Below are 24,057 nucleotides of genomic sequence, written 5' to 3'. Positions count from 1 at the left end.
GTGACATTAACCTGTAGTTTTCTTTGTGGCATCTTTTTTTGGTTTTGATATTAGGGTGATGGTGGCATCATAGAATGAGTTTGGGAGTATACTCTCTGCAATTTTCTGGAAGAGTTTGAGTAGGAGAGGTGTTAGGTCTTCTCTAAAATTTTGGTAGAATTCACCTGTGAAGCCGTCTGGTTTTAAGAGGGATGTGACCATTCCAAAAGCCAGATTTGATGGCCTCATACCTCAGTTACCAAGGGCCTTCTAGGACTGAAAACGCTTAGACAATCATACTGTGCCCTCTAAAGGAATTCCCTAGTTTTTCCAAGAATAGTTATGATTTTTGAGTGTTTAGATCTCACTCAAGAAACCTAATCAGATATCAGGAAATATTTTTCAGAACAATCTTAAGTTTTAAAATATATACAAGTTGAAAAGAAAGTCATAATCATTATTAACTTAATTAGACCTCATGTCATTGTCAATATTTTTTATCAAATGTCTTTAAGATAAATATTGGAAAAGACACCAAATGTTATATTATTGTTATTAGATTTATATGATGATTTCATCTACATGGTTGTTCAACTCTCTATTTGGTATTTAATGTTGACTTATATTCAAATGTCTTCAAGTTTTATTTTAGGGAAAATAATATTTTCAAAGGTAAAAATAATAAGAAGAAAAGTGTCTATTTATTACACAGTATCTTCTATAGCTGCAAAAGTGAATTTTATCACTTCTTATTTCTTCCCATTTTATTTTGTTTTTTAATTTGAGATTGTTTTCATATAATGTATAATAATTTACTCCAAACTGCCTATGTTTAGTTGCTAAGAGATCTGTGGGATTTATAATTAGAAAGAAAATTATTCTTATGAAAAAAAGAGACAATATTCTGTGCTGATGTTCACAAAACAGTTTAAAAATAGAATCTATACTGACATATTCTATCAGGATTAAAAAAAATGATATTTAAGAATTACAAATTGCCAACATACATTTCATCATTTACAACTAAGAAAATTATCCATTTTAACTTTTAACTTCAGCCTAGTTGTGCCCAAATAACAAATCATTTACTCTCTTCTTACAGAAAGTACAAGAATATTAAATCTTTTTCTTCATTTAGTTCTCATAAAAGTTTATTTGGGATTTTTCAAAAGCAACTATAGACTATCTTAATTACTATATTTTGTATTTGTTAATTTATATTATACTATTTTAATTCAGTGATCACTTCAGTTCAGTTCAGTTCAGTCTCTCAGTTGATTCTCACCCCATTCCGACCCCAGGAGAATCAACTGAGGGTTGATTCTCATGAGGCAGGGAAGGCAGTCTGTTATTTACATCTCTTGAAGAATTTTGCACAGTATTTTTGATCCACACATTCAAAGGCTTTGGCGTAGTCAATAGAGCAGAAGTAAATGTTTCTTTGGAACTCTCTTACTTTTTCTATGATCCAAGGGATGTTGGCAATTTGATCTCTGGTTCCTCTGCCTTTTCTAAATCCAGTTGGAACATCAGGAATCAGTGGTTCACACACTGTTGAAGCCTCACTTGGAGAATCTTGAGCATTGCTTTGCTAGCATGTGAGATGAGTGCGCAATTGTGAGGTAGTTTGAACATTCTTTGGCATTCCCTTTCTTTGGGATTATAATGAAAAGTGACCTTTTCCAGTCTTGTGGCCACTGCCGAATTTTCCAAATTTGCTGGCATATTGAGTTCAGCACTTGAAAAGCATCATCATTTAGGACTTGAAATAACCCATCTGGAATTCCCTCACCTCCACTAGCTTTGTTCATAGTGATGCTTCCCTAGGCCCACTTGACTTCAGACTCTTAGGATGTCTGTCTCTTGGTGAGTGATCACATCATCATGGTTATCTGGATCATGAAGATCTTTTTTGTACAGTTCTGTTTGTTCTTACCACCTCTTCTTAATATCTTCTGCTTCTGTTAGGTCCATATCATTTCTGTCCTTTATTGTGCCCATCTTTGCATGAAATGTTTCTCTGGTATCTCTAATTTTCTTGAGGAGATCTCTAGGCTTTCCCATTCTATTGTTTTCCTCTATCTCTTTTCATTGATCACTGAGGAAGGCTTTCTTATCTCACCTTGCTATTCTTTGGAACTCTGCATTCAGATGGGTGTATCTTTCCCTTTCTCCTTTGCCTTTCCTTTCTCTTCTTTTCTCAGTGATTTGTAAGGCTCCTCAGGCAACCGTTTTGCCTTTTTGCATTTCTTTTCCTTGGGAATTGTCTTGATCACCACCTCCTGTACAATGTCATGAACTTCTGTCCATATTTCTTCAGACACTCTATCAGATCTAATCCCTTGAATCTGTTTTCCACTTCCACTATATAATCTAAGGGATTTGATTTAGGTCATACATGAATGGTCTAGTGGTTTTCCCTTCTTTCTTCAACTTAAGTCTGAATTCTACAATGAGAAGTTCATGATCTGAGCAACAGTCAGCTCCTGGTCTTGTTTTTGCTGACTATATAGAGCTTCTTCATCTCTGGCTGCAAATAATATAATCAATCTGATTTTAGTGTTGACCATATGATGATGTCCATGTGTAGAGTCATATCTTATGTTGTTGGAAGATGTCACTTGCTATTACCAGTTTGTTCTCTTTGCAAAATTCTGTTAGCCTTTTCCCTGCTTCATCTTGCACTCCAAGGCCAAATTTGCCTATACTCCAGGTATCTTTTGACTTCCTACTTTTGCATTCCATTCCCCTAAGATGAAAAGGACATCTCTTTTTTTGGTGTTAGTTCTAGAAGATATTGTAGGTCATCATAGAACCGTTCAACTTCAGTGCTTTTGGCATTAGTGGTTGGGACATAAACTTGGATTACTGTGATATTGAACTGTTTGCCTTGGAAATGAATAGAGACCATTCTGTCATTTTTGAGATTACACTCAATGACTGCATTTTGGGAACTGCAGTCTTGTCTAACTCAATGAATCTATGAGCCATGCCATGTTGGGCCACCCAAGATGGATGGGTCATGATGGAGCGTTCTGACAAACTGTGTTCCATTGGAGAAGGGAATGGCAATGAGGGCTACTCCATTTCTTCTAAGAGATTCTTGTCTACAGTAGTAGATATAATGGTCATCTGAATTAAATTTGTTGTTGACTGTGAGGCCTACTCCATTTCTTCTAAGAGATTCTTGTCTACAGTAGTAGGTATAATGGTCATCTGAATTAAATTTTCCCATTCCAGTCCATTTTAGTTCACTGATTCCTAAAACATTGTGTTTCACTCTTGCCATCTCCTGTTTGACTAATTCCATTTTACCTTGATTCATGGGCCTAACATTCCTGCTTCTTATGCAATATTGTTATTTATAACATTGGACTTTATTTCTATCACCAGTCACATCCACAACTGGTCGTTGTTTTTGCTTTGGCTCTGTCTCTTCATTCTTTCTGAAGTTATTTCTCCACTCTTCTCCAGTAACATATTGGGCACCCACCAACCTGAAGAGTTCATCTTTCAGTGTCATATCTTTTTGCCTTCTTATACTGCTCATGGGGTTCTCAAGACAAGAATACTGAAGTGGTTTGCCATTCCCTTCTCCAATGGAACACATTTTGTCAGAACTCTCCATCATGACCCATCCATCTTGGGTGGCCCAACATGGCATGGCTCATAGATTCACTGAGTTAGACAAGACTGCAGTTCCCCTGACCCATTATACCAGATTTCGTATTCTGTCTTTATTCTTGTTGTTCACTACCAGACCATTAGGGCAACAATTCGGAACTTGGAACAAGCCCTCTTGGAGGAGGTTGCCTTTAACCTCACCTTAGAGCCACCAAGCAGACAACCCACAAACTGCAGAACAATTATACCAAAGAAATTCTCCCACTGCTAAGAAAGTTCTAGGACCCACAACAGAATTCCCAACCTGGGGATCCAGCAAAGGGACTGAGAACCACCAGGGAATTTGACTTTGTAGGTCACTGGGGGGCCTGCAGCCTCTATTGGACTGAGGTGCCAAGTCCACTGTAAGTCCAACTTTTATTCCTAATTGCAGGCTACATTCTTTTTTTTTATCTTATCTTTTCCAAGATACTATGCTGACATAGTCCAGATCTCCTAGGCCATTACCTTTTTTGCTAGTCTTGGGAACAATCAGCAAGTGGCTATGCAGTGTTAATACCTAATACTGACCCGGTGTTCCAAGGTTCGTGCTTTCAGGATCCCAGTCATACTCCCTTCTGGGTCTGTCCTTGGGGTTTGTAACAAGGAGATTATTCTTAAGAAAAACACAGCTTTTTAAAAAATATATGCTGTTTTTCCAGGTGGAATTTCTGTGAAATTTCTAAAGGCTGTGAAAGTATATTATTAGATTTTAATTTTATATTTGGACACCAAATCTTAGCCTGGTGTTGGCAATCCAAACATGTGTTCTCAACTGGTATATTACTGTGTATTTTGTAATCAAACAAGCATCCTGAAACTTGAATCCTTTGGTTGGGTACTGAAATAGAGAAGAAATTAATTGTTTTATATATATATATATATATATATATATATATATATATATGCTCAAAAAATATATATAATAATATAATATAAATAAATAAATAAGTATATATATATATATGCTCAAAATTCTCCAAGCCAGGCTTCAGCAATATGTGAATCATGAACTTCCTGATATTCAACCTGGTTTTAGAAAAGGCAGAGGAACCAGAGATCAAATTGCCAACATAGGCTGGATCAAGGAAAAAAACAAGAGAGTTCCAGAAAAACATCTATTTCTGCTTTATTGACTATGCCAAAGCCTTTGACTGTGTGCATCACAATTAACTGTGGAAAATTCTGAAAGAGATGGGAATACCAGACCACCTGACCTGCCTCTTGAGAAACCTATGTGCAGGTCAGGAAGCAATAGTTAGAACTGGACATGGAACAACAGTTCCAAATAGGTTCCAAATAGGAAAAGGAGTCTGTCAAGGCTGTATATTGTCACCCTGCTTATTTAACTTCTATGCAGAGTACATCATGAGAAACGCTGGACTGGAAGAAACACAAGCTGGAATCAAGATTGCCGGGAGAAATATCAATAACCTCAGATATGTAGATGACACCACCCTTATGGCAGAAAGTGAAGAGGAACTCAAAAGCCTCTTGATGAAAGTGAAAGTGGAGAGTGAAAAAGTTGGCTTAAAGCTCAACATTCAGAACACTAAGATCATGGCATCCAGTCCCATCACTTCATGGGCAATAGATGGGGAAACAGTGGAAACAGTGTCAGACTTTATTTTTTTGGGCTCCAAAATCACTGCAGATGGTGACTGCAGCCATGAAATTAAAAGATGCTTACTCCTTGGAAGGAAAGTTAAGATCAACCTAGATAACGTATTCAAAAACAGAGACATTACTTTGCCAACAAAGGTCCGTCTAGTCAAGGCCATGGTTTTTCCTGTGGTCATGTATGGATGTGAGAGTTGGACTGTGAAGAAGGCTGAGCTCCGAATAATTGATGCTTTTGAACTGTGGTGTTGGAGAAGACTCTTGAGAGTCCCTTGGACTGCAAGGAGATCCAACCAGTCCATTCTGAAGGAGATCAGCCCTGGGATTTTTTTGGAAGGAATGATGCTGAAGCTGAAACTCCAGTATTTTGGCCACCTCATGCAAAGAGTTGACTCATTGGAAAAGACTCTGATGCTGGGAGGGATTGGGAGCAGGAGGAGAAGGGGACGACAGAGGATGAGATGGCTGGATAGCATCACTGACTCGATGGACGTGAGTCTGAGTGAACTCCGGGAGTTGGTGATGGACAGGGAGGCTTGGTGTGCTGCGATTCATGGGGTCGCAAAGAGTCGACACGACTGAGCAACTGAACTGAACCGAAGACACATTTGGAGAAGGCAATGGCACCCCATTCCAGTACCTTTGCCTGGAAAATCCCATGAACGGAGGAGCCTGGTGGGCTGCAGTCCACGGGGTCGCTAAGAGTCAGACACGACTGAGCGACTTCACTTTCACTTTTCACTTTCATGCATTGGAGAAGGACATGGCAACCAACTCCAGTATTCTTGCCTGAAGACTCCCAGGGACGGGGGAGCCTCGTGGGCTGTCGTCTATGGGGTCGCACAGAGTCGGACACGACTGAAGCGACTTAGCAGCAACAGCAGCAGCAAAACACATTAACAAGAGAAAACCAAATTTCATACAGTTGAGAGCTTGATAAAAATCTGAGATTTCCAGGTAGTCATTCTGACCTAAGGTGAAGGAAGAGGTCTGAGATTTCAAAGTGGAGGAAGACAATTCACAAGAAGGTAAGAAAAGCAAATGTTTGGTAAGCGAGTGTTCATATTACCATGAACATAATTCTTCCTGTTATAAATAGTTATCTCTAGTAATAGCTCTCTTTCTGGTACAAGCCCCCTGTATAAATACTTTCAGGCAGATAAGTGAAGTCTCTCAGTTGTGTCCGACTCTTTGCGACCCCATGGACTGCAGCCTACCAGGCTTCTCCGTCCACGGGATTCTCCAGGCAAGAGTCCTAGAGTGAGATAGGGAGTAAGCAAAAGGCTTTTCCTGCATCTGCTTGGCCTCTTTGATTTTCTTCACCTCAAAATAATCGCATGCCAGATCACATTCTGAAGTGCTGTATTATGCTCCCCTTCATGCTCATTTCCACACATGTTTGCCTAACTTTAGAAGGAACTGCCAAGGGCATGTTGGGGATATAGCTTGGCAACCTTTTCTTATAGGATTTTCCAGTGTTGGCAGGTTTCTGCCAACAGCCAGGTCATTGCTGAACCATTCGTATGCAGTAAACCTTACTTGACAGCAGCAACCTAGACACCCAAAAGCCAGGCTTTCAAGTTCTGCAGAAGCCCCTTATACTTCTAACTAATGTTTTACTGAATTACAAAAAGAAGAGTCAAGTTCCTCTTGTTTATTATTAAAGATCATTAAAACTGCTAAGAAGAAAGGTTGTAGGGGCAAACCACATTTCACAGTAAGGGAATATTTCAACTTGCCTACCTCTGTGGCCAAAAATATGTTTTGAAGTCAGACAACCCTGGATTTAAATCCTGAATTGGCCACTTATTAGCTCAGCTATTTTGTGCAAATTAATGTCTCTGACTTTCTGTTTCTTCCTTGCTAAAATAATCAAAAGATTTGTCTCACAAGGTTATTAAGAATTTTAGAAGATAATGCATATCAGATACTTGGCATGGTGCCTGGTACACAAGTACTCAAAGAATGTTAGTTTTATTTTTTTATCATTTAATTTGTTTTATGATGGTGTCAGTTATTTTTGTTGTTAACATTATTATCTAACAAGCTAGGAAATACATAAATATTAAATGGATCAAGCGTTTACTAAGAGTCAGAGCAGGCTCTGTATTAAGAGGAGATAAGTAAGAGGTGAGAAAATTCTCAAATGTCAAATAAGAAGAGAGGAATTAAGATCCAAAAATTTAGTACTTTGAAGTTAGCAGCAGTGAGGTGTCCACCTTATGCTTCCTTTTTTATGTCCTACTGGGTTGCCATGTAAGAGCAGCCTGAAGTAAAATATTTAGGATTTTTGTAGGACATGCTTTTGACTTAGGTGACTGTGATGTGATGCAAAAGCCAAGGGTTTAAAAGCCACTTCTATTGTAAAGATTTGGGCAAGACTCAGCCTCATATATCACCTACTGTATAGGTGTAAAAATATCTATATCTTAGAAGTTTATGTGTCTGTATGTGTGTGAGAGAACCTCAACCACATGAAATTATTTTAAATGTGCTATGAAACATTAAAATGTTATTTGGGAGTGTTGCTAGGATAATAAGGATACCCTTGAGTGTATAATTACAGGTTCAAGTATGAAGGGCTGTGCCAATGTATGTTCTTTAAAAAGTATGAATAAAAAATATTGGGTTATAAGAATAGGAAACTGTGCCCCATCATAATCATTCAACCATATGAACATCAAAAGTAAGTCATGAAGAAAAATTGTTTGAATATTATCATGTTTTTTAATAAAGCAGGCTTACTTGCTATGAGGGTTTGCACTAGTCAGGGTTCCCTAGAGAAACTGAATTATATACATATTGAGAAAGACTGAGAGAGACAGATTTATTTTAAGGAATTAGTTCATGTGTCTGTAGAAGCTAATTCCAAAATCTTCAGGGTAGGATGACAAGCTAAACACCCAGGTGTCTAGAGATGATGGTGTGTTCTGGAAGCAGAATTCCTTCTTCCTTGGGGGGAATTTACCATTTAACTCTTAAGGCCTTCAACTGATTGCATGAGGCCCACCCACATTATGGTGACTATCTGCTTTACTCAAAATCTACTAATTTATATATAAATCTCTTCTTAAAAATATCTTCACAGTTACATCTAGGCTGGTATTTGTCCAAATATCTGGGTATCACAACCCAGCCAAATTGACATATAAAATTAACCATCATAGTGTTTTATCTACTTTTTCAGAATTGAATTTAAATCACTTTGTTATTAAATGATGATTACATTTAAAATAAATACTCTAAGCATTAGAGGCAAACATACAACAAAATAGCAATCTATTTCTGAAGGAAATACCTTTTATTAAGTTTTTTTCTTTTCATTTTAAACACCACAGTTTTTATAACTACAGAAGAGACAGAAACAAAATAACAATCTTTGTTCTTAGGTCATTTCACTTAAAATTTTCCATCCAGAGTAATTTTTCTCCTTCAACAGAAGTATCTGGCCCTCAGAGATCCCACTGTTTACTTCAAGACAGAGGAGAAAGAGCAGTGCAAGGGGACACGCTGCTTGTGGCTGTGATGTGAAGAGCCTGGCACCCCTGCTGGTCCGGCCTTCATGGGGGGTGTCTAGTCCATCATTCTTACCCCAGTGCTGTATTAGTGTACAAAGAGCATTGCAGATTTCTGATGGCTCCTGCAGTTAATGTCTGGGGCAGGGTTAAAAATAAAATTTCCATCTTATCCTTTGACAAATATTCCGAGACAACACTATTGTGACTCCTGAAAATATATACACACTATATGATTATTTCTCTTGTCTTTGTTAGTTTGCCTTGTATTTGGTATTTTAAATGGAAATATGTGCTAGTAAGAAAGTCTTTCGTGTAGTGAGAATCCTGTATGTTTTCAATTCGATCATAATTAAGAGTCTTTGTGGTTGTAAATGCCACCTTTAGGTTAAATATAAACCAAGCATCTGTCAGCATCAATGTAAGAGAGCAAATAATGCCATAAATGCTAGAAGAGTAAAGCTGGAACTGCATTGAAATGAGCCTGTCATACCCACTGGGGTGACAAATGCATCCCTGTTTAGTTCTGTAAAAGAGCAGAGTTAATAAGTACATTTATTTTCACATATATATATTTCACATATACATATATGTGAAATATACATATATTTATATATATATATATAAAACATTCCTGAGAGTTGTGATTTTCCAATGCATGCTGTCCTATCCCCTTCCTTTCTGTCTTCTCTTCCCCAAAATGCTCTTCCCATGGAACTGATCCCAGGAGCCAATTCCCCTGGGAAGCTTGACCTGCCCACCCCCTCTGAACGAGGCCAGACCTCAGTGCTCCTAGAGTACATGAATATGCCTCTGTCATAGCATCTGTCACCTTACCTGTCAACCTGTATGCCTCACCTGTGAGACTGAGCTCCCCTGAGGCCTTTGATTCCCCAGAACCCAGGACTGAGTTCTGCACCATGAGTATTTGCTGAGTGAATAAATTAACATAAAATAAATAGATCAGTACACATCTAGTGAATTCTATCAATTCAAGAATGATGATAGAACTCTGAAGATTATATTAATAACAGGGCTTGACAACATTCCTTTTTGACAAAATGGAGACAGTCATGGACAGGCTGCTGTGGCTTGTCAACAGTTGATTAAGGGTCTCTTAAACATGGAGTACTCTGCCTCTCATATTGCATCATTCTTTTGTTTCTAGTTCCCTCTGTCTACCCTGAATGGGCACAGCGGTATCACTTCAAAGTGGAGAGTAACAGCACTCATGAATGCCTCAGCAATTTGGAAGGCACTTTTCTTTTGGGTGAACCAAAAAGGTGTGGAGAGTCCTTTGAATTCTCTTCTTAGTGGGACCACTGAAAACAGCCTTCTCTTTGCTGTTTAGAAAATACCTATTGGCAACTTTGATTCTCTATTATTCTCTCTCCCTGCACACTGCACACTCTCCCTTAGCTTTATAGCATTTATCACCATTTGTAATTATTTTAAGTATTTGGTTATTTCACTGCACTGCCAGAGAGGCAATACAGAATCCTCCTTTCTGCATCTCCTCTCCATTTCCACTAAACCATACAAAAGCCCACCCCACAAACAAAACATGGAAATTAAATAAATACATTGTTTTTCAGGTGAAGTCCCTTAGCTTTCTTGCCAAGGAACTTGCCTGCTAAGTTCTCATGTAGAGAAAGTCTGGCATATCTACTTATTTGTTGCCACTAAACTACAGTCCTGGGGGAACACTGTCTTGTTTCTAGCTGTGTGCCTATACCTGCTGCTGCTGCTGCTAAGTCGCTTCAGTCGTGTCCGACTCTGTGCGACCCCATAGACGGCAGCCCACCAGGCTCTGCCGTCCCTGGGATTCTCCAGGCAAGAACACTGGAGTGGGTTGCCATTTCCTTCTCCAACGCATGAAGTGAAAAGTGAAGTCACTCAGATGTGTCCGACTCTTCACGACCCCATGGACTGCAGCCTACCAGGCTCCTCCGTCCATGGGGATTTTCCAGGCAAGAGTACTGGAGTGGGGTGCCATTGCCTTCTCCGGTGCCTATACCTAGCAGTGCTTAAAACAACTAAGGGATCACTACAGCTCTGGTTAATCATAAACCTCCTGCCAACTCATTTGACTTGGTCACCAGGTTTTTTTTGTTTTTGTTTTTTTCAGTAATTATAAAATTTTTATACCATTTTATGCTACTTAAAGTAAAGTTATAACCTAAAGTAATTTTTAAAAATCACATCCTCAGAGAATTTTGGATCACTTATATGATTGTTTGTTAGTTCACATAAAGATGCTTAATGATAAATTCCAGTAAACATTAAACCAAATAAAGAGAATTATTGTAACCATCTATCTTTCTTCTGGCACTTATGTAGTTTGAGACCAGAGGGCTCCCATAAAAGTATTTTAATGTGTGTTGGCCAAACTTCATCCTTTTAATTAATGGATTTGCTTAGGCTAAACTTTTTTCCAGTGACAATCAGATGTCTCTAATTTGCAAAGCCTCCCAAGTCTGTAAATCATGAGGACTTGTTTACCCTATATTTTGCATGCAGCATTAATGTTTGTTTTAAGTAACTGAGTATGTTCCAGAAAACACACACACAGACACATGCACCCACATAACTTTCTCTTCTGAGAATCCTTTGAAGTTTGTGTCCATAATTTTCTTGGACTTAATTCAACCAGTTTCTAGTCAGGGTCCTTCTAACTATATTTTTCTTGTTTTAAAAGAGAGAAATGTACTTTGTGAGATATTATTGTAAAGTATCCCATAACATATTTATTCCCAGCAAACTACCAAACCTTCAGATGTGAACCTTTTTTTTTTTTTTTATTTCTAAGTAGTATCCTCTTTGCTTAAAATACAGTAATCAGTTCAGAAGCTACCTTATGCTAAGGCTGGATGTGATGAATAGAAGCCATTTGTTCTTGAATGCATAACATACTATAGGCATTTGTTTTGTACAGAATTGTATGAATATGTGTAGGATTTTCTCAAGTGAAAAATAAGGCTTGAAAAATTTTAAGGTTTATACTCTACCTCAGCTACACCAGAAGAGTTTTAACGAATACTTTCTGGAATTAATTTTGTCCTTGATTTTTCCTTTTAAGGTACAGTTATACTTATCACATTTCCCTCCTGTTGCCTTAGCAGGGAGTAGGGTGGAAAAACAAGCTGAGCACAGGCAACAAATCTATCCAGTGGGCCATAGTGAAAGCACAGTAGGTGCTGGCAGAAAGGACGAGTGTCTGAAACATGGTAAATATGCAGCACGGGCAAGTGCTTCTGGTGCTTCATTTTGCTGCAGGACATGCTGAGGCAGACACTTGTGTAGACAACTGTTTCTAAATATGTCCCTGTATCAGCAGGAAGCAGAAGATCTCCCTGATCCTATTTTTCAGTTCTGAAAATGGTCTCTCTGAGCAATTACGTGGTGAATTAGGAAGCATCCCAAATAAGCCACGAATGCCAAGCCATTGGACAAGAGGATTTTAAAGAGCAAAGAAAAACAGGAAGCAACTATCAAAGTAAGCACTAAACCGACTTCCATGATTCATGCCATGTGCAAGTGTCATGTAAGGGGAAGAAGCGAGGGACTGTAATGATTCTCAGGCAGTCCTGCCATGGAGTGCTTACAAAGTGTTTTTAATCCTCTAATTGGGTTAAGTTCATTTAATTAGCATTGAAAATACGCAGTTTAAGTGTTTAATAAAACGTTTATATTCAGAACTGCTACCAGATGTTTTTTCAATGTAGTTGTTGTTAAATTATGTATTTTTTCTCCTAGAAATCAGTAATTTCATATAATATGAAATAACTGTTTTGCTTCAGTAGGTCGTGGCTCAGCTGAGGAAAGAAAATTCATGTTTATGGTGTTGTCTCTATCATTTCAGGAAGGTCTTTGATTTTATACTCTCCATTCTGTCTTCTTATGTACAGAGATGTTCACACACATCCTCCACAACACACATGTGCACATGCAGGCACACACTGCCTCTTAGGAGCCAGGCAACAAAGAGCAACATTTCCTCTGGTTGAAGAAAGATAAAAAGCATTCCTGAACATTTTATTAAAAACTCATCTCATGTGTTAGCCACAGGGAAAGACGTTGGAGAACATCATGAATCATGGTGTCCTTCACCAGCTGGAGACATTCTCCTTAGTGTACTACACTCTCTCAAGGAAAAAGGCATTGGAAAAACATTGAGCATAGCTTCATTTGGGTCACAGAGCTGGGGGATGGAGGTGATGAACAGAAGTGGGATAATCACTTGAAATTATATATGTGAATTGAATCTTCACACTCTCAAAAGCAATAGATGATAACTTTTTTTCTCTTTTTCCAAGCTGTTTAGCATGGCTTTTCCACATTGTAGGATGAGTCAGAATAATTGCTAAGCTTTCAAAATCTAACTGTTACATAGTCATACAGGGAACTCTGTCTGAGAGCTTTGACACTAAGTTGAAAATATAAAAGCCCTGAAATTACAAAGATTTAGTTGGTAGAAAACCTATCGTGGTTAAAGAATATGTACTGTATGATGTGACTTACTATCTGTTCTCTACTTCAATTATCACTTTACAGGTTTCTAATCCTAAGAGTGAACATAAAGAAAAACTATAGAATTATCTCTAAAAAAGAACTATTTTCAAACGTATTTTCTTGAAAATGACAAAAGAGAATAGTAAAAGGAAGTGTTACTAGAAAATGACATCTTTGAATGATTAAGTAAAGGCTGACAAATTAAAATATTAACCAGTCTTTCAAAGTGAGGTTTTAGAATGGCTTCTTTATATTCTGTTTCTAAAAAGAACATTCAACTTTTAGGGCCAGTCTCCAAGAAAATATGCTTTGCTATTCCTTTGAAGCTCAATTCAATATCTTTGTCTAAGGGAGAAAAAGCACATCTTGACTGTGGAAATCATATTGAAACACTGAAGTGCTTACTCGTGCTGCTGCTGTCAGTCATACTCGTCACACTCAGTGACTGTCCTCAATCCAAGCGGAAAACCCATTCTCAGTTAACGTGGATCAATTGGAAAGAAAATAAACCACTCTGCTGCTCTGAAGACATGAAGACATGTTCACTCTCACACAGGTTATCTAGATGCTCAGTGGGAATGGAGGACAGCCCAGGAAGGTTCCTGAGACCCATGGAAGTTTGATTATAACACCATACTGTCAATGTTCTGTTTTTGTATGAAAACAAAATAAAGTAATTGAAAATGACATATTATTGCTTTATATTTGCAATTATTTTGCTTACTACAGATGATAGTATCATACTTCTAAGGCATTTCTTACTTTCATAATATTTTTATTCTGATCCTGTCAAGGTGCTTGTGGATTTAAATGGCATGAACCCACTGAGTCACAGAGAACTGAGCTGATATTACTTACGTCTAAAAAATATCCTTTGCTTCATTTCTGTAATTACAAAACCAGAGGATAAAATAATAAATGTTGGTAGTTTGGTAAAGCATTTTGCTCAATGCTTAAAAATGTTTTGGAAAGATAAAATATGTTTGGCTTTGATGAGAGTAAACCTAAGGAGATTAAATACCAATTGATGAATTTCATGTAACAACTAATTATAAAGTATCCTACATGCAATTTTGATATCTAATGGGCTCTTTGAAGAGTCAGTGATATTTTATTTACTTTTTCAACATTGGTCTTTAATTTGGCATCATCCAACATCTAATTAATAAGTTTTTAGTTACTTGTTATTTGATGCCAAATCAGTTCTGAGGATTGCAGAAAAATACAAATAGTTTTAGAGAGATGAAAGACACAGGAATAAACAAAAGTAAGTTTATTATAAGTTTCACAACTTAGGAAGATAAAATACAAGAATTTGGATACATTAGCTATACACCTTTCACTTCATTTTTATAGTCATTTGGCAGAGTTGTCACCTAATCAATATATCTAATTGATTTTGATGCTTACAATAATGTCATAATGAATCAGGTATTGTTATCTGTAATTCTATAGATGAATTTACTGTACAGAGATGTTAGATAAGACTCCAATGTCTACTGTCCGTGATGAAAAAGGTATTTGAACCTTGATGCTCAGAAGCGAGTTTAGAGCTCTTTCTCTACACTAAGTTGCCTCTCCTTAAACTATGTTTCACGTATTTACATGCTTCATTGTTTTGGTTATTTCCAGGTTAGTATTTTCAAAGGAGTGACTGACAAGTTACATTTAGAAAAAAGGGAAGACTGTGAAGGACATATTTCAAGGCAAATTAATTTCCTTTGCTTCTCAAAGTCCTGTAGCATGTGGTCACACATAATCCTACTCAGAAACAATCTTCCCCAAACTAAATAGAAGCACATTTATTATTTGTTATTTTCCATTCTGCCAGTAATAAAATGAAATGCCAAGACTTTCTTGTACAGGATGAGAGATTTTAGTCAGCCCAAACACCAGAAGCACCCCTGTTATCAGAAGTGTAGCCTCTCAATTTGATTTCAGTATTGTTGTGCAGGTTTTTCCTTAGCATTCAAAGCAAATAAGCAGGCATTCCATTCTTAAAACGGTGACTTGGAGTAACTGTTTCAGAGTTCACTAAGGTGATATTTAAGCTCATTTCTCTAGCTTTGTATACAGAGGTATCTTTGTCACTTGAAAGATAACTAAAAAATGAAGGAAAGAATCTTCAAACAAAAAAGAAGGAAAATAGAAAGTCCAGTCTAGAGGTACAGTGGTTGTCCAAGTGACATTTTAAACTAAGGCAGTGTGCTTAGGTTGGCTATGGGGAGGGGAGCATTTGTTTTATAATTTTAATAGCTTATTTTTATTTAAATTCAATATATTAATTTTTATCTATTAAGTATAAAAATTGAATAAAATTTCATGATGCCAATGTCATTAATTTCACCCACAGGAGTATAATCATTATGAATTAAAGTGCTTGGAACTGCCCTGGTATCAATGGATATTTATAGCATAATGTAGAGGACATGGATGTTAGTCTCAAAAGATTTATAATTGGGCAAGATGAGAGCCCAGAGAATAGAAAGCAAACAGAGCACCCTGGGGTTATATACATGGAAGTGGAAAAGAATGGATAATTATGTGCTTAAGTTGTAAACATCCATGCCCTGATTTAAACCCTAGGAAGATGTAATCAAGGTAATGCAGGAGGAATATAATTTTGTTGTCATGGTATTTAGAGCAGAGTAGCCCAAAAATGTAAGAATATTGAGGCTGATAAAAACAAGGCTGTTAGAGTTTCCTGAATGTGAAACAACCAGAAACTGAATGGAGGTTTAATAGAGTAATGAGAGGAATAAGGTATCTGAGACATATTACAAGGACAAAAATAAGCCACAGTTCCTGTCAGATTTCTGAATAAGAGGTGGGAATAATCTGTCAGTTTTACTTCATTACAGTTATAATGAACCTCTGCTTTAGAACTATTTCTTTCTAATTCATTCCAACTCCATGGACACAAGATCACATAGTTAATCTAATTCTGTGACTTTTCTCTCAGTATCTTTTGAAAATACTTGTATTCATTAACAGTAACCAAAAGCATTAATGTTAACAGCTCTGAATAAAATGAGTGACCTCCCACTGATGTATTCTTGGATTAAGTGTATGTAACACCAACAGTGATCTTATAGAAAACACATACAGTATTTCTACACAGTGATCATTCTTAAGTGCCATATTTCTAAGAAAATTGTAGAGTAAGAAAATAGAAGATATCCTTATGTTTCTCTAAATGATGATTTATTCAATAAAAGAAAAATCAGAAATTTAACTTTGTCAGCTCTGATTGAGGAATTAACTGACATAGTTCAACTCAACATAAATGTTACCTCTGTCCTTAACATTTTTGGCTTCTGGAAACTGTTTTTCCATCTCACTGGCTAAAAACAACTCTCACAAGTCCCGTAGATGTCATAAGTGCATTTAAACCTTAACCCGTGGAAGAGGGAAGCAATCTGTCAGGAACCTGAAGATCAGGTTTATCCTTCTAGTATTTATAGCCTAACTTTCTGAATAATGATTCTCAGAAAAGTCCACAAAATCCAACCTCGGGATAGAATGACACATATTTCTTATACAAAACTGAAAGTAGCTAGGGACCACGTTATAAAAATACAAATGAAGTTTGCACTACAGAGACCTTACCTGTCTTGTTGTCCAAAATGTGAGTAATATAGTAAATTTCTAGTTAAAAATGTTGTTTATATCATATGGATAGATGATATTTTATGAACTATACTAAAGGCATAAATTGGTAACTTAGTCAAAGATGAGATATTGATATCTTATTTCCTAGAAGGAGAGTGAGCAATAACAGATGCTCTAAATCTGTATGTGTGTTAAAATTTACTTATTTTCACCATAAAGAAATTTCCCAGGTTATGATATCCAACCCAGAAACCCTGATGACAGGGAGAACTCTACAGCGCTAAACCTGCCATTTCCAGTCACTTCGTGATTTTAATCTCAGTCTTCCGAATAAATTTCACTTTACAGACAATATATGTCTGTGCTTATAAAGTTACTTTGTTCTATTTGATTAGGAAGTAAACTTTCTAGAACACTTCACCTTGCAATTAGTTCTTTCCCTGTCATCCTTGTCCAGTCTATTATTCTACCTTTTCAAATGTTTTCATTACACAGAATTTCCAGTGACTACACCTGCACTTTAGAATATGCTAATGGGTACATATAGTTTTATTTCACTCTGGTCATGTTTGCTTTAATTACCATCATTAACCTAAAATTAACGTCCTCTGTCAGCAAGAGAGAAACGGCAGCATGCAACACGGTTTTGGAATTGGAAACACTAAACCCTGCCCCAATACAAGGGAGCTGTGTGAGTACTGGCAAGTCACTTTGCCTCTCTGAGCCCATCTTATACATTGAAAGTCATGGGAATGAAGGAAGTGCTCTCTACTGTCTCTCTCGGACAACTAGTATTTCTGAAACAACTAGTCTTAACAACACTCTCTTGTATATCTACCTTTTTCCATCTTGTGAAAAGGAGAACATGGCAGGATAGTGAAAGGAGACAGTACATGTCAGCCTGAGCACTATTCTCTCAGATGGCCAAAGGAAAGGCCTGCCTCACATGCTTCGTGTGGTCTATCATAGTTCCCTGCTCTAATGTACAGTACTCTACTCAAGTTGTTGAAGCTGAAACTTCAATACTTTGGTCACCTTATGCAAAGAGCTGACTCATTTGAAAAGACCCTGATGCTGGGAAAGATTGAGGGCAGGAGAAGGGGACAGAGAGGATGAGATGGTTGGATGGCATAACCAACTCAGTGGACATGAGTTTGGGTAAATTCTGGGACTTGGTGATGGACAGGGAGGCCTAGCATTCTGTGGTTCATGGGGTCACAAAGAGTCGGACATGACTGAGCGACTGAAGTGAACTGAGCTACTCAAGTCGCTCCTTTCTTGTCTTTCTTTAGGAAAAATAAAAAGAAAGGCAGTAGGAGCTAGAGCAGAGGTGCACCCAAAAAGTAACCACTCTTTTAAAGTCCCATCATATATATGTATGTGCTTATGAATGATACAACTTCACACATTTGCTAGACAAAGATAGTGAAACAGAGAGGAGAGAAGAAGGGTTGAAACAGTCCAGGTGATTCTGCCAGTCATTCCTCCTGGCAGAGTGAGAAGAAGCCCCAGAGTAAATTCCTGTGGGTGACATGATTGCCTGTCTGCCATTCCCTTGTGTATCTTATAATTGAGCAACTTGACATGCCGAGTGAATGTCAAGAGTAGCTCTGGTTATATCTGACTTTTGCCTTAAACACTCACTTTAAAATCTACTGAAGATGTTATGCCACAATAGTTTCCAAAAATATAAGTTCTAAAGCCAAACAGAGCAAATAAGAACACTTAAAATAAAAATTATATTTTATTTACACTGCTTTTAAAATTTGTGCTTTAGAATCAATAATTCAAATTATGAGAAAAGTAAAGGAGCAAAACTCTTCAATTCCTTAAAACAAAATCAAGCACAATGATTCAGTGGTTTTTAAAAATTTTATCATTTGCATATCAATATGATTTGGAATATTTCTCTACACATATACACAGTTTAGTTTTCTGCTAGTGCCTCTAAATGACTCACTGTTCAGGAATTGTTTCTTAATAAATTCATCCACCAAGTTCAAGAATAAGTAACTCATTAAAGTACAGTTCAGTTAAGTTCAGACACTCAGTCATGCTTGACACTTTGCAACCCCATGGACTACAGCACACCAGGACTCCCTGTCCATCACCAATTCCTGGAGCTTGCTCAAACTCATGTCCACTGAGTCAGTGATACCATCCAACCATCTAATCCTTGTTATCCCCTGCTCCTACTGTCTTCAATCTTTCCCAGCACGAGGGTCTTTTCCAATGAGTCAGTTCTTTGCATCAAATGAACAAAGAATTGGAGTCTCAGCTTCAGCATCAGTCCTTCCAACGAACATTTAGGACTGATTTCCTTTAGGATTGACTGGTTGGATTTCCTTGCAGTCCAAGGGACTCTCAAGAGTTTTCTCCAACACCACAGTTCAAAAGCATCAATTCTTCAATGTTCAGCTTTCTTTATGATCCAACTCTCACATCCATACATTGCTACTGGAAAAACCATAGCTTTGACTAGATGGACCTTTGTTGGCAAAGTAATGTCTCTGCTTTTTAATATGATGTCTAGGTTGGTCATAGCTTTTCTTCCTAGAAGAAAGCGTCTTTTAATTTCATGGCTGCAATCACCATCTGCAGTGATTTCGGAGCCCCCAAAAACAGAATCTGTCACTATTTCCTCATCTATTTGCCATGAAGTGATGGGCCTGGATGCCATGATATTAGTTTTCTGAATGTTGAGCTTTAAGCCAACTTTTTAACTCTCCTCTTTCACTCATCAAGAGACTCTTTAATTTTTCTTCACTTTCTGGAATAAGAACAGTGTCATCTGCATATCTGAGGTTATTGATATTTCACCTGGCAATCTTGATTCCAGTTTGTGTTTCATCCAGCCCAGCATTTTGCATGATGTACTCTGCATATAAGTTAAATAAGCAGGGTGACAATATACAGTCTTGACGTACTCCTTTCCTGATTTGGAACCAGTCTGTTGTTATGTGTCCAGTTCTAACTGTCGCTTCTTGACCTGCATATAGGTTTCTCAAGAGGTGGGTCAGGTGGTCTGGTATTCCCATCTCTTTCAGAATTTTCCACAGTTTGCTGTGATCCACACAGTCAAAGGCTTTGGTATAGTCAATAAAGCAGAAATAGATGTTTTTCTGGAAGTCTCTTGCTTTTTTGATGATCCAATGGATGTTGGAAATTTGATCTCTGGTTCCTCTGCCTTTTCTAAAGCCAGCTTGAATGTCTGGAAGTTCACGGTTCACAAACTGTTGAGGTCTGTCTTGAAGAATGTTGAGCATGAATTTGCTAACATGTGAGATGAGTGCAATTGTGCTGTAGTTTGAACATTCTTTGGCATTGCCCTTCTTTGGGTTTGGAATGAAAACCAACCTTTTGCAATCCTGTGGCCACTGCTGAGTTTTACGAATTTGCTAGCATATTGAGTGCAGCACTTTCACATCATCATCTTTTCAGATTTGAAATGGCTCAACTGGAATTCCATCAGGTCCACTAGCTTTGTTCATAGTGATGTTTCCTAAGGCCCACTTAACTTCGCATTCCAGGATGTCTGGCTCTAGATGAGTGATCACACCACCGTGGTTATTTGGGTTATGAAGATCTTTCTTGTATAGTTCTGTGTATTGTTTCCACCTGTTCTTAATCTCTTCCACTTCTGTTAGGTCCATACCATTTCTGTCCTTTACTGTGACCATCTTTGCATGAAATGTTCCCTTTGTTTCTCTAATTTTCTTGAAGAGATCTCTAGTCTTTCCCATTCTGTTGCTTTCCTATATTTCTTTGCATTGATCACTCCCTCTCAAATAATTTTTAATAATAACTCCTTTCCTAAAGTTAATTTCTGAAATAAAGTCAAATGCTTTGGGAAGATATTGAATGGAAGGTTGTGAAGACTCTCATTTAACATGACAGAAAACCACTTTTTAATTTTCCTATACAAACTATTCATCATACCCAACAGAGAACCAGAGGGGATGAAAATCAAGGTTTTAGGTGTCTTGATGAGTCATTCTATATATCATAATTAATATCTGCACTGATATTCTTGTCAAGAAAGAGGGACATTGGATATATTAATGTTTAGAAATGCAGTAATTCTTTTCATCTTGATCTTACTTAATAGTTCTGTTAAAACTGTATTTTTGCTTTTCAAAATGGAAACTCATAATATCATAAATCACAGTGGAGTAGTTTTCCTGTTAAGTATGATTGGAAAGAATGTTTTTTAATAAAGAAAAAGAGCCAGGCAGCTTTAACAACTCATAAATTATGTAATCAATTTGGACAGTAAATATATAGGGCTTTTTCATACAGCTAGCTAAATTAAGAATGAACATATGTGCATATGCAAATGAAATTAAAATGTCCAGTAAGTACTAATTGTGAAATCACTGGATCTACTTCAGAAAACTTCATGTTATTGGTTACTAAAGTACATCCTTTCCAACATTCATATAACACACTTTCCTAGCTGAAAATACAAGTTCTTGAATTCATAAGGACAGTATCCATGCAGTCACCACCAAGTCTGCTGTTGAATAAGTATGGGAAATATGGCCTGTGCCTTGTTCTCTAATCATATGAAGGAAGCAGATGGCTCAACAAAACATGTGTTGGCTTAAGGTGGTAAATCATAAACAGAAATAAATTGCCAACTTACCTTAAATCCAGCCTGTCTTTCAATCCCTAACCTCACTAAGTGCTGCTACTCAAGTTGAATCTGACTGTGTCAGAGTTTTGATTCATATATTTAAACACTTGGGCAGTTTCTGTGTAGAAAAACTGAGTTGCGGCCATTTTCACAATCAATATTGATCTTCCCAGTCAAAATGATCAAAGGTTAATTTATATCTGTCATTGAGATAACCAGAGAGAATGGAATGGCTTGGCTTCTCTCCCTGCATTTGGTACATTTTGTTAGGTACTTGAATACTATGGCTCTGGAATGTATTTTCATGGAAAGAAAGAAAGAAAAAAGAAAAATCCAGCATGTGTTTCAGAAAAACAGCAAAGATAATGTGACATCAATTTAATAACAATTCCAAGTAATGATAATAGTCACACCATCCATGTTCCTTAAAAATACAGTATATGACCTTGTTAATGTAATTTGGGTCATTTTATCAGTTTCCTTTATTATTTAGGCTTAATAATAGTCAATGAGTCAGTAATATCATAAGCCTAAGCACATTTTTAGTCTGCTGGTGCTGTAGCTAGGTGCAAAAGACACTGTGAGCTAGTAAATAAACAAAGAAAGAATAATAAGAAAGAAAAGTGAACCACAGTGAGCTACAGTGAAGAAGCATTAAGTAGCCAATAAGAAAAAAGAAAAAACCCAGCAATTTCAAGCAATTTCAAGTCTTAGAAGAGTTCATAAAACACAAATAGAAATTGCTTATCTTGTCATCAGCAATTAGAGAGAACAAGTTAAGAAAAAGCAAATGCTCTGTATATTTATGGACACAACCTGTGTATCTATAGTAACCATTTAAATTAAAGAAACAAGTGAAAACAGCCTTGAGTTTTATTAGTAGTGTTGACCTGATCATCCTAGAGATTCAAAGGGCTCTGGGATTGGCAGCCAGCCAGCTACTTTCAAACAGCATTAGTTCCTAAAATAGCATTGATGACTGTTAACCAACAATAATTTATATGAATATAAATACATTGACAGTGTTATGTTGACCTTCACCCATGATCATGCACCTGGATACCAATTTCATAACATTTTTATTCAAGAAAAATATATTTCATAGTTTCTATTTCTAATTATCTTTCTAAAATTAATTAGAATATCATTCTTTCACCCTCTGAAACAAGCAGGTTTTTTTTTTTCTTTTAAATCACTGAATCTTTACTTTATCACAAGCAGAAAAATCTAATTGCAAATTAAGACCCTGCAGCTGAGGAGGATCCTTGCATGTCTCCTAGTTTATACTTGTGACTTTCTTCAACTTGATGTCACAGTATTTGAAGAGCAGTTTATAATCATCAGTATGTATTTATAGCTTCCTTCAGGAGCCAATCAGGCATGATCCTGTAGCAATGCAAGGTATATGTTTTAAGCTTTGCATAAAGTGTATGTAGCATATTCAACTGACAAGACAATATATTTTAAGAGCTGTAAGAGTAATTACAAGGAAGCAATTTTTTTTTTTACCCCCTCCTTTGGTGAGGTGTATAGGATCTTAGTTCCCCCACCAGGGATAAAACCTGCAACACCCTGCACTGGAAGCAGAGAGTCTTAACCACTGGATCTCCTGGGAAGATTCTAGCAATGCCTTGGATTTCATGAATAATGATCTGAAAGAGGAAGAAATTTGGTTCAGTAGCACTGCTTAAATTGAGGATACTCAAATCTCTGTGATCTTAAATCATCTGTTTAATTCAATAATATATTTTTCAGTCTATGTCATCTTTCAGTAAAAAGAGGCTTGGAGAATATAGTTAAGACCTATATAATATAATTATATTAACTAAAATAATGGACTGTCAATTTGGTAACTGTAACTAAGATAGTATGCTTATGGATAGATAGATGGGTACGTATACATAGGCATTCCCCAAGTAGTAGCTGCAAGTAATTTATTAGCAATAATATGGTTGTGAAATATGCTGTTTGTTAAAGTTCTATTTACATTCTATGCTGACAGGGAGAACATTCTGGGGTTACTTCAGCCAGATAAAAAATACTCTTACTGACTAATTTTGAACCAAAACCATACCAATTGTTTTAGATGACAACTTAACATTATAAATCTTGCCAAAGGTTCACAGATCTCGAAACCTTTGACTGTCATCTAGATTAAAAAGCAAAGGTTCACTGTGCAGCTCACTTCTATTAGAGAGAAACAAACTGACATTCTAAGCAGTATTGATAATATTCGACCAGGGCCAGCTGTCTTGTGATTTTTAGTGATGTGGTAGACTAAGGCACAGAGCCCACCTCAAGAACTCTAAACTGGAATCATGTATTTTAACTGTACTTTACTACATAAAGTAAAACAGACACAGACATGTAATCTATAAATTTACTAATAATATTTCTTTCCAATGAAGTTATGCTAGGTTCGTTATCTTGCAATGATCTATATATATATAGAACACGACTCTTGGTGAGTATATAAAGAGTAGCATTTCAGGAATTTTTGCTGAAATATTAAAAATACAA

General features: G+C 36.9%; 1 protein-coding gene and 1 long non-coding RNA gene across 9 annotated transcripts in view; both read left to right on the top strand.

Annotated features, from left to right (window-relative positions):
• The window catches only part of PCDH9 (protocadherin 9), a 1,147,437-nt gene that overhangs the window by 1,106,302 nt on the left and 17,078 nt on the right, over positions 1-24,057 (top strand). The gene's annotated exons all lie outside the window — the stretch shown is intronic.
• LOC139186140 (uncharacterized) lies at positions 11,407-13,978 on the top strand. The gene is made up of 2 exons (XR_011569642.1): positions 11,407-12,273; positions 13,640-13,978. It is a non-coding gene; the product is annotated as an uncharacterized lncRNA (long non-coding RNA).

Source organism: Bos indicus, chromosome 12 (genome assembly GCF_029378745.1).
Source record: "Bos indicus isolate NIAB-ARS_2022 breed Sahiwal x Tharparkar chromosome 12, NIAB-ARS_B.indTharparkar_mat_pri_1.0, whole genome shotgun sequence".
Classification (NCBI taxonomy): domain Eukaryota; kingdom Metazoa; phylum Chordata; class Mammalia; order Artiodactyla; family Bovidae; genus Bos; species Bos indicus.
This window is presented reverse-complemented; position numbering and strand designations above follow the sequence as displayed.